Source organism: Meriones unguiculatus, chromosome 6, assembly GCF_030254825.1.
Source record: "Meriones unguiculatus strain TT.TT164.6M chromosome 6, Bangor_MerUng_6.1, whole genome shotgun sequence".
In the NCBI taxonomy this organism is placed as follows: Eukaryota; Metazoa; Chordata; class Mammalia; order Rodentia; family Muridae; genus Meriones; species Meriones unguiculatus.
Window position 1 is genome coordinate 107,672,028 of NC_083354.1, and position 10,128 is coordinate 107,682,155.

At 39.0% G+C, this 10,128-nt stretch overlaps 1 pseudogene; it reads right to left on the reverse strand.

Moving 5' to 3' along the window:
* Positions 1 to 519: 519 nt before the first annotated feature.
* On the reverse strand, positions 520 to 848 carry LOC110561510 (short coiled-coil protein-like; annotated as a pseudogene).
* Between the last annotated feature and the right edge of the window lie 9,280 nt (positions 849 to 10,128).

Here is a 10,128-nt window from a genome sequence, read left to right on the forward strand (position 1 = left end):
AATTACAGTTCAGATTGCTCTTGTAGGGGGATAGCTATTAAAGTTACTGTCAGGAAGGGACAAGGGAAGGAAGAGGCAGATGGAGGAGAGGCACAAGATGGTGGACAAGGTACGAATGATGCGCATTCAGTACATGTTTTGGTCACTTTTTCACAACATGGTTATTTTCTTGTATATTTTACTAGTTAGGCATGAGATAAAAGACAGTGCAAAACACACACACACACACACACAGCAAATTGGCAAAACATTCATCTTCAAGTTTCATAGATATCTATAATTCTAATTATAAAGTCTCTACATGTGCACATTTCCATAGACTAATGTATACATATAACTCAGGGACAGTCCTGTTCTCACATTCTCTTTATAAATACTCAGGGAAACAAACAAAGGTACTGTAACTTTTGGATAGAATCCAAACATTAAAAGAAGAAGAAGGAGGAGGAGGAGGAGGAGGAGGAGGAGGAGGAGGAGGAGGAAGAGAAGGAGAAGGAGAAGAAAGCAGCAGATCCACAGAAGCAAGGGTGGTGAGCCCTTTACTTCCTTTTCCTTTTTGTATCAGTTGTTTGAAAAACACTAGAAGCAGACATGAGGGTTTCTATATATTGTTTAAGAACTTGATTTTTCGATTTAGCCTCACATTTTCTTTCTTAACTGCATCTACTCTTGTGGAAAGATCTTCAAGTGTGTGTTGAAGTTCCAACACCTGATTAATAAGTCGAGTCTTTTCTTCCAGTTCCACCTGATTTTCAGCATCAACTGCATCCATGTCAGCTTTCATCATGTTGGGTAACAGACTTTCTGCTCTTGGATGCAAATTCTTTGATGAATGGTCTTCCATCTGAGGCACCAGGAAGGGGCGGGATGAGCAGGACACCTCAAGGCCATGGCTCTCAACCCAACTGACTTTCTAGAAGTTAATAAAAATGAAGGCACAACATAACAAAACTTACCCAACACAATGAAAGCAGTGCGAAGAGGAAAGTTCATAGCACTAAATGCCTTCATAAAGAAATTGAAGAGAGCTCATACTAGCAACTTAAAAACACAACCAAAAGCTCAGGAACAAGAAGAAGAAACAGACGCCCAAGAGGACTAGATCCAGGAAATAATCAAACTCAGGACTAAAATCAATAAATTAGAAAAAAAGAGAACAGTACAAAGAATCAACAAAACCAAGAAATAGTTCTCTAAGAAAATCAACAAGATAGACAAGCCCTTAGCCAAACTAACTAAAAGGCACAGACATAATATCCAAATTAACAAAATCAGAAATGAAAAGGGGACATAACAAAAGACACTGAGGAAATCCAAAGAATTATTAGGTATTACTCCAAACACCTGTATGCCACAAAGTTGGAAAATCTAAACAAAATGGATGATTTTCTTGATAGATACCACTTACCAAAGTTAAATCAAGACTAGATAAACAATTTAAATAGACTATTACCCTTAAGGCAATAGAAACAATTATCAAAACTCTCCCAAACAAAAAAAAAAAAAAGCCCAAGGCTAGAAAGTCTTAGCACAAAATTCTACCAGACATTGAAAGAAGAGCTTTTACAAATACTCTTCAAACTATTCCACAAAACAGAAACAGAAGCAACATTGTCAAACTCAATTTATGAGGCCCCAATTACCCTGATACCTAAACATCACAAAGATGCAACAAAGAACAAGAATTTCAGACCAATTATTTACGAAAACTGGTGCAAAATAACAAAATACTCACAAACTAAACCCAAAAATACATCAAAAATACATCAAAAATATTCATCCACCATGATCAATACACTTCATCTCGGGGATGCAGGATTGGCTTAATACACAAAAATCTATCCATGTAATTTACTATATAAACAAACAGAAAGAAAGAAAAACACATAATCATGTTGTTAGATGGGGAAAAAGCCTTTAACAAAATTCAATACCCCTTCATGTTAAAAGTTTTGGCAAGAGCAGGAATACAGGGTGTATAACTGAACATATTAAAGACAATATACAGCAAGCCAATAGCCAACATCAAATTAAATGGAGAGAAACTTAAAGCAATTCCACTAACCTCAAGGATAGGACAGGCTGCCCACTCTTCCCATATTTATTCACTATAGTACTTGAAGTCCTAGCTAGAGCAATAAGACAGCAAAAAGACATCAAGGTGATACAAATTGGTACGGAATAATTCGATGTATTCCTATTCATATATGATATGATTTTTACATAAGTAACTCCCAAAATTCTATCAGAGAAATCTGACAGCTGATAAACATCTTCAGCAAAGTGGCTGGATATAAAATTAATTCAAAAAACCAGTAGCCCTCTTTTATATATGTGATAAACAGGCTGAGAAAGAAATTAGGTAACATAAAGTACCTTGGTGTGACTCTAAGCAAGCAAATGAAAGAACTGTTAAAAAAAAAAAAACTTCAAGTCTCTGAAGAAAGAAACTGAAGAAGATATCAGAAGATGGAAAGATCTCTTCATGGATCAATAGGATTGATCCACAGTGAAAATGGCTATCCTACCAAAAGCAATCTACAGATTAAATGCAATTCTCATCAAAATACCAACACAATTTTTTACAGACCTAGAAGGAACAATTCTCAATTTCATGTGGAAAAACAAAAAACCCAGAATAGCTAAAACAGTCCTGTACAATAAAAGATCTTCTGGAGGCATCTCCATCCCTGATCTCAAATGGTGCTACAGAGCAATAGTAATAAAAATTGCATGGTACTGGCATAGAAGCAGACTGGTAGATCAATGGAATCAAGTAGAAGACTGAGAAATAAATCCACACACCTACAGAAACTTAATTTTTTACAAAAAAGCCAAAACCATTCAATGGAAAAAAGATAACTGGTCTAACTGGATGTCTACATGCAGAAAAATGCAAACAGGTCCATATTCATCACCCTGCACAAAAGTAAAGTTCAAGTGGATCAAAGATCTCAACATAAAACCAGACACACTGAATCGGTTAGAAGAAAAAGTGGGGAAGAGCCTTGACCTCACTGGCACAGGAGACAACTTCCTGAACAGAAAACCAACAGCACAGGCTCTAAGATCAGCAATCCATAAATGGGACCTCATGAAACTGAAAAGCTTCTTTAAAGCAATGGACATTGTCGTCAGAACAAAACAACAGACTACAGACTGGGAAAAGATCTATACCAATCCTACATCTGACAGAGGGCTAATATCTAAAATATATAAAGAACTGATGAAGTTAAACCCCAACAAACAAAGCAATCCAATTTAAAAATGGAGTACATGGTTGAACAAATGTCCTTGTTGTGTAGTTGAGCATATTTTGGATATATGCCTAAAAGTGGTATAGCTGGATCTTGAGGAAGTGCTATTCCTAATTGTCTGAGAAAGTGCCTGATTGATTTCCAGAGTGGTTGTGCAAGTTTACATTCCCACCAGCAATGGAGAAGGGTTCCCCTTTCTCCACAACCTCTCCAGCATGTGTTGTCACTTGAGTCCTTGATCTTAGCCATTCTGGTGGGTGTAAGGTGTAATCTCAGGGTCATTTTGATTTGCTTCTCCCTGATGACTAAGGACATTGAACATTTCTTTAAGTGTTTCTCTGCCATTCTATATTCCTCTACAGACAATTCTCTGTTTAGCTCTGTTCCCCATTTTTAAATAGAATTACTTGGTTTGTTGGGGTTTAACTTCATCAGTTCTTTATATATATATATATATATATATATATATATATATATATATATATAGTTATATATATATATATATATAACTGGCTTCTTTAGATAGATAGATAGATAGATAGATAGATAGATAGATAGATAGATAGATAGATAGATCTATATAGAGAGAAAACTGGAATATATATATATAAATGATATCTAGAATATATATATATTAATTAACTAAGTAAGTAAGTAAAATAAATTAGGGAAACAACACTCTTCCCAATAGCCACAAATAATATAAAATACCTTGGTGTAACTCTAACTAAGCAAGTCAAAGACCTGTATGACAAGAACTTCAAGTCTTTGAAGAAAGAAACTGAAGAAGATATCAGAACATGCAAGGATCTCTCAAGCTCATGGATCGGCAGGATTAACATAGTGAAAATGCTCATCTTACCAAAAGCAATCTACAAATTCAATGCAATTCCCATCAAAGTCTCAACACAATTCTTTACAAACTTTGAAAGAGAAATTCTCAGCTTCATATGGAAAAATTAAAAAAAAACCAAAAAACAGGATAGCTAAAACAATCCTGTACAATAAAATAACTTCTGGAGGTATCTCCATCCCTGATTTCAATCTGTACTATAGATCAATTGGGTGATTTTTTAAAAAACTGCATAGTTTTGGAATAAAAACAGACAGGTTGGTCAATAGAATTGAATTAAAAACCCAGAAATAAACCCACAATACAGACACTTGATTTTTGACAAAGAAGCCAAAACCATACAATAGAAAGAAGCTAGCACCTTCAACAAATGGTGCTGGTCTAACTAGATGTCTGCTTATAAAAAAAGGCAAATAAATCCTTGCTTATCGCCATGCATAAAACTCAAGTCCAAGTGGATCAAATACCTCAACATAAAACCAGATAGACTAAATCTATTAGAACATAAAGTGGAACTTGAACTCATTGGGACAGGAGACAACCTCCTAAACAGAATACCAAAAACTCAGACACTAAGATCAACAAATAATAAATAGTACCTCATGAAACTGAAAACTTACTGCAAGGCAGAAAACACCATCAATGGGACAAAACAGCAGCCTACATAATGGGAAAAGATCTTCAACAACCTTACATTCAACAGAGGGCTAATATCCAATATATATAAACAACTCAAGAAATTAGACACCAACAAACCAAATAACCCAGTTTTTAATAACCATTTAAAAAATGATGTACAAAGCTAAATAGAGAACTCTCAACAGACGAACCTCTAATGGCTGAGAAGCACTTAAGGAAATGTTCAGTGTCCTTAGCAATCAAGGAAATGCAACTTAAAATGGCTCTAAGTTTCCATCTTACACCACCAGAATGGCTAAAGTCAAAAATTCAAGTGACAGCACATGCTGGCTAAGATCTGGAGCAAGGAGAACACTCCTCCACTGCTGGTGGAAGTGCAAACTTGTACAACCATTTTGAAAATCAATCTGGAGGTTTCTCAGACAATTGGGAATAGTTCTACCTCAAGACCCAATAATATCACTCCTGGGCATATATCCAAAAAAATGTTCCACCATACTACAAGGACACTTGGTTAACTTTGTTGATAGCAACTTTATTCATAATTGCCAGAAACTAGATCTACATGTCCCTCCACCAAAGAATGGGTAAAGAAAATGTGGTGCATTTACACAATGGAATACTACTCAGCTATTAAAAAACAAAGATACCATGCAATATGCAAGCAAATGGTGGGAACTAGAAAAGATCATCATAAGTGAAGTAACCATGCATGGTATGTACTCACTTATAATTGGATATTAGCAAGAAAGTACAGGATAACCATGTTACAATCCACAGACCCAAAGAAGCTAAGTAGTAAGGAGGGATTAGGGGAGGATGCTTAAATCTCAGTCAGAAGGAGAAACAAAATAGATATCTGAAGTAGATGGAGGGAGAGAAATGGGTGAGAGAGGTGTAGGGAGGGTACTGAGGGTGCGGATTGAGTGTGGGGAGAAGATGGTATAAGATATAAGGTGTATAAAATATCTGAGGTGTAACACCCTAAAGATGCTGATTTGTGTCTATTGCTTCCATGTGCTTCTAATTAATCCAAGAATGTTTAGAAGAATATTTCCTCCATTTTACAAAAACAAATACCGAAGATTAAAGAGGTTAAGTGACTTGTTCAGGGAGCTACAGCCACTCAATGGCAGGGCTCTGAGCACATTCCTTCTTTTTATTTTTTATTAATTACAGTTTATTCACTTTGCATCCCAGCTGCAGCCCCTTCTCTAATACCCTCCCAATCCCAGCCTCCCTCCCTCATCTCCTCCCATGCCCCTCTCCAAGTCCACTGATACTGGGAGTCCTTCTCCCCTTCCATCTGACCCTAGCCTATCAGGTCTCATCTGGACTGGCTGCATTGTCCTCCACTGTGACCTGGTAAGGCTGCTGCCCCCTCAAGGGGAGGTGATCAAAGAGCCAGCCACTGAGTTCACCTCAGAGACAGTCCCTGTTCCCCTTACTAGGGTACCCATTTGGATACTGAGTTGCCATGGGCTACATCTGAGCAGGGATTCTAGGTTATATCCATGAATGGTTCTTGTTTGGAGTATCAGTCTCAGAAAAGACTCCTGTGCCCAGATATTGTGGTTCTGTTGCCCTCCTTGTGGAGCTCCTGTCCATTCCAGGTCTTACTATCTCCCCCTTCTTTCATAAGATTCCCTGCACTCTGCCCAAAGTTTGGCTTTGAGTCTCATCATCTGCTTTCATACACTGCTGGGTAGAGTCTTTCAGAGACTCTCTGTGGTAGGCTCCTGCCCTGTTCCCTGTTTTCTCCCTCTTTTGATGTCTGTCCCATTTGCCTTTCTGAGTGAGGATTGATCATCTTACCCAGGGTCCTCCTTCTTGCTTAGATTCTTTAGGTGTACAGATTTTAGCATGGTCATCCTATATTACATGTCTAATATCCACTTATAAGTGAACGTAAACCATGTGGGTCTTTCAAAAACCCACAATTTCTAAAACAATCCTGTACAAGAACTGATCATCTGGAGGTATCTCCATCCTTGATCTCAAGCTGTACTACAGAGCAATAGTAATAAAAACTACATGGTACTGGCATAGAAACAGAATTGTAGATCAATGGAATTGAATAGAAGACCGAGAAATAAACTCAAACACCTAAGAATACTTGATTTTTGACAAAGAAACCAAAACCATACAATGGAAAAAAGATAGCACCTTCAACAAATGGTGCTGGTCCAACAGGATGGCTACATGTAAAAAAGAAAAAAATGCGAATAGATCCATATTCATCATCCTGCACAAAACTAAAGTCCAAGTGGATCAAAGACCTCAACATAAAACCAGACACACTAAATCTGTTAGAAGAAAAAGTGGGGAAGAGCTGTGTGGCAAGTATTTTTTATCATAATTTTTTATTTTTATAAATTACAATTTATTTACTTTGTATCCTCCTGTAGCCCCCTCCCTCATCCCCTCTGAAATCTCACCCTCCCTCCCTCATCTCCTCCCATGCCCCTCCCCAAGTCCACTGATAGGGGAGTTTCTTCTCTCCTTCCCTCTGACCCTAGCTTATCAAGTCTCATCAGGACTGGCTGCATTGTTTTCCTCTGTGGCCTGGCAAGGCTGCTCCACCATTAGGGGGAGGTGATTAAAGAGCCAGCCACTGAGTTCATGTTAGTGACAGCCCCTGTTCCCCTTACTAGGAAACCCACTTGGACACTGAGCTGCCATGGGCTACATCTGTAGAGGGGTTCTAGATTATCTCCATGCATGGTCCTTGGTTGGAGTATCAGCCTCAGAAAAGACCCCGGTGCCCAAAATTTTTTTGCTCTTTTGGTCTTTTTGTGGAGCTCCTGTCCCCTCCAGGTCTTCCTATCTCCCCATTCTTGCATAAGACTCCCTGCACTCTGCCCAAAGTTTGGCTATCCAACTTTGAGGGTCTCAGCATCTCCTTCAATACCTTGCTGGCTAAAGTCTTTCACCAGCCCTCTGTAGTGGTAAGTCTTAATCGAAGAATGCATGTGTGAGTCAGGGAACTCCCAAAAAAGGCACTTGCTCCAGCTTGAAAAGGTCAACAAAGCTTCAGAGAGAAGGTGATATTGAAACTAAGAACCACAGGCTTATGTGGAGATTGCCAAACGGATGAGAATGAGAAGAGAAGTGATCCAAGCAATGGGAACAGCTTGATCAAAGGTGCGGGGGGGGGGGGGGGGGTTGCAATTGCACAACATATCAAGGAAACCTCATTTGTAGCTGGGAATGGATCCAATTCACAGAAAGTCATGCCTGTCATGCAAAAGAGTTTGGAAGCTGATCCTGAAGATGACAAGTAATTATTAAGTAATTTTATTTTTAAAGAATAGTGATGAGATCATATTTCCATGTTAGAAAGTTCACTCCAAAAGATTACTTAGAAGAAATATACCAAATGAGGGTAGTTTAAAGCAGTGGCAGTCAAGTAAGTGAAAAAGAACTGTAAACTGAATTACTGAGTGAAATTATTAGAGGTGTATTCAGAAACTGTGTGGGGTAGAAGAGGAAAAACAATAGAAAACTTACAGATGTCCAATGAACTGGATAAATCTCAGTGAGATGGGGATTGCTGAGTTGAGACAGGGCTGGAAAGTGTACAGGACATGGGAATCGAGTTGCCAGTAGGTAATGGGGAATGAGTTGTTGTCCTGGGAGAAAGAGCTGGTTTGAAACTGGATTGTCGGATGGTTGGAAACTGGTAGCTGTCATCATGTATGAATGATTTAACCAGGGATACACACGCAACCAGAAAAAAAAGAGACCATAGCGGAGGACAGGTGTGGGGAATAAACAGAGAGGGGATTGCTTGGAGATAGCTCTGTGGGCAGAACACTTGCCTCCGAGGAAAAGGCAGCAAACAAGAGATCTTGTCTCAGAACAAGGAAAATGGTGAAATCTGAGACCAAAGGTGGTCCACTGATCTCCACATGCACCCACACACATGCACACTTACACACACATACAGGAAAATTAAACAAGGAATGACTAGATACAGGAGGAAAAGTGAGGAAGAAGGTAGAACCACAGGAGAATAAAGGAAGAAAAAACAGTACAGAGAGACATGTATTGAATTTTGATGTTATATTCAGTTTAGTTGTTTTTTAATTTTTTTAATTTATTACAATTTATTCACTTTGTATCCCATGTGTAGCCCCCTCCCTATGCACCCCTCCCTCTGTCTTCTTCTCCCATGCCCCTTCCCCAGTCTGCTCATAGGGGAGGTCCTCCTCCCCTTCCATCTGACCTTAGTCTATCAGGTCTCTTCAGGACTGTCTGCATTGTCTTCCTCTGTGGCTGAGTAAGGCTGCTCCCCTCTCAGGGGGAGGTGATCAATGAGACAGCCACTGAGTTCATGTCAGAGACAGTCCCTGTTCCCCTTACTAGGGAGCCCACTTGGACACTGAACTGCCTTGGGCTACATCTGTGCAGGGGTTCTAGGCTACCTCCATGGTTGGAGTATCAGTCTCAGAAAAGACTCTTGTGCCCAGATTTTTTAGGTTCGTTGTTCTCCTTGTAAAGCTCCAGTCCCCTCCAGGTCTTTCTATCTCCCCCTTCTTTCATAAGAGTCCCTGCATTCTGCCCAAAATTTCTGTACCAAAAATGTTAAATATGTTTTCTCACTTAATACTCCTGAGAACTCCCATGAGTAAACTATTCATTTTCTGATTTAACTGGGGCCAGTAAATACATTATCCAGGATCAAACACTACTAACTGGTGAAATAGGAACCAAAGGCAGATCTTTCTGGCTTCATGAACCGTAATACCTTTCTACAGCATAAATTACATTAGAGAAGTCAAGTCAAATAGAAGCTGAAAATAACTGAATGCACTTGAAAAGCCATAGCCCAGCCAAGGGAAGAGTGTCGTCCCATGGATCACAAAATGAATATTGGGTGAATAAGCAAAAATGGTGAAAATAGATTGGTTTGTTGTTGTTGTTGTTGTTGATTTTTGTTTTGAGAAAATTACCTTCAACATGGACAAACATCTCTTAGTGTTAGCACACATGTCCATGCGGTACAACATACTATCAACATAATATCAAGGTGCAACATAATATCAAGTTGCTGCTGTTTGGAGATCAAGCACCAATGATGAGAGACATACAACGTATTGTCCTAGTAAATACTGAAGGAAGAAAAATGCAGCCTTGTTGAGAGAGTACTTTCCTAGCATGCAGGAAGCACTGAGCTAAGATGATGGCGCACGTCTGAAACCCCAGCAATCGCAGGATGCAGGATGGGGAGAATTAAGAGTTCAAGATCATCTTCTGCTGCACAGTGAGCCAGGTTTCCATTGTTATCGGAAAGAACACCTGAAAAAACTCAACTTGAAAGAAAAGAATATTCATGTTCATGGTCCCAGGGTGTCAGTCCATGTGGACTCGGATTCA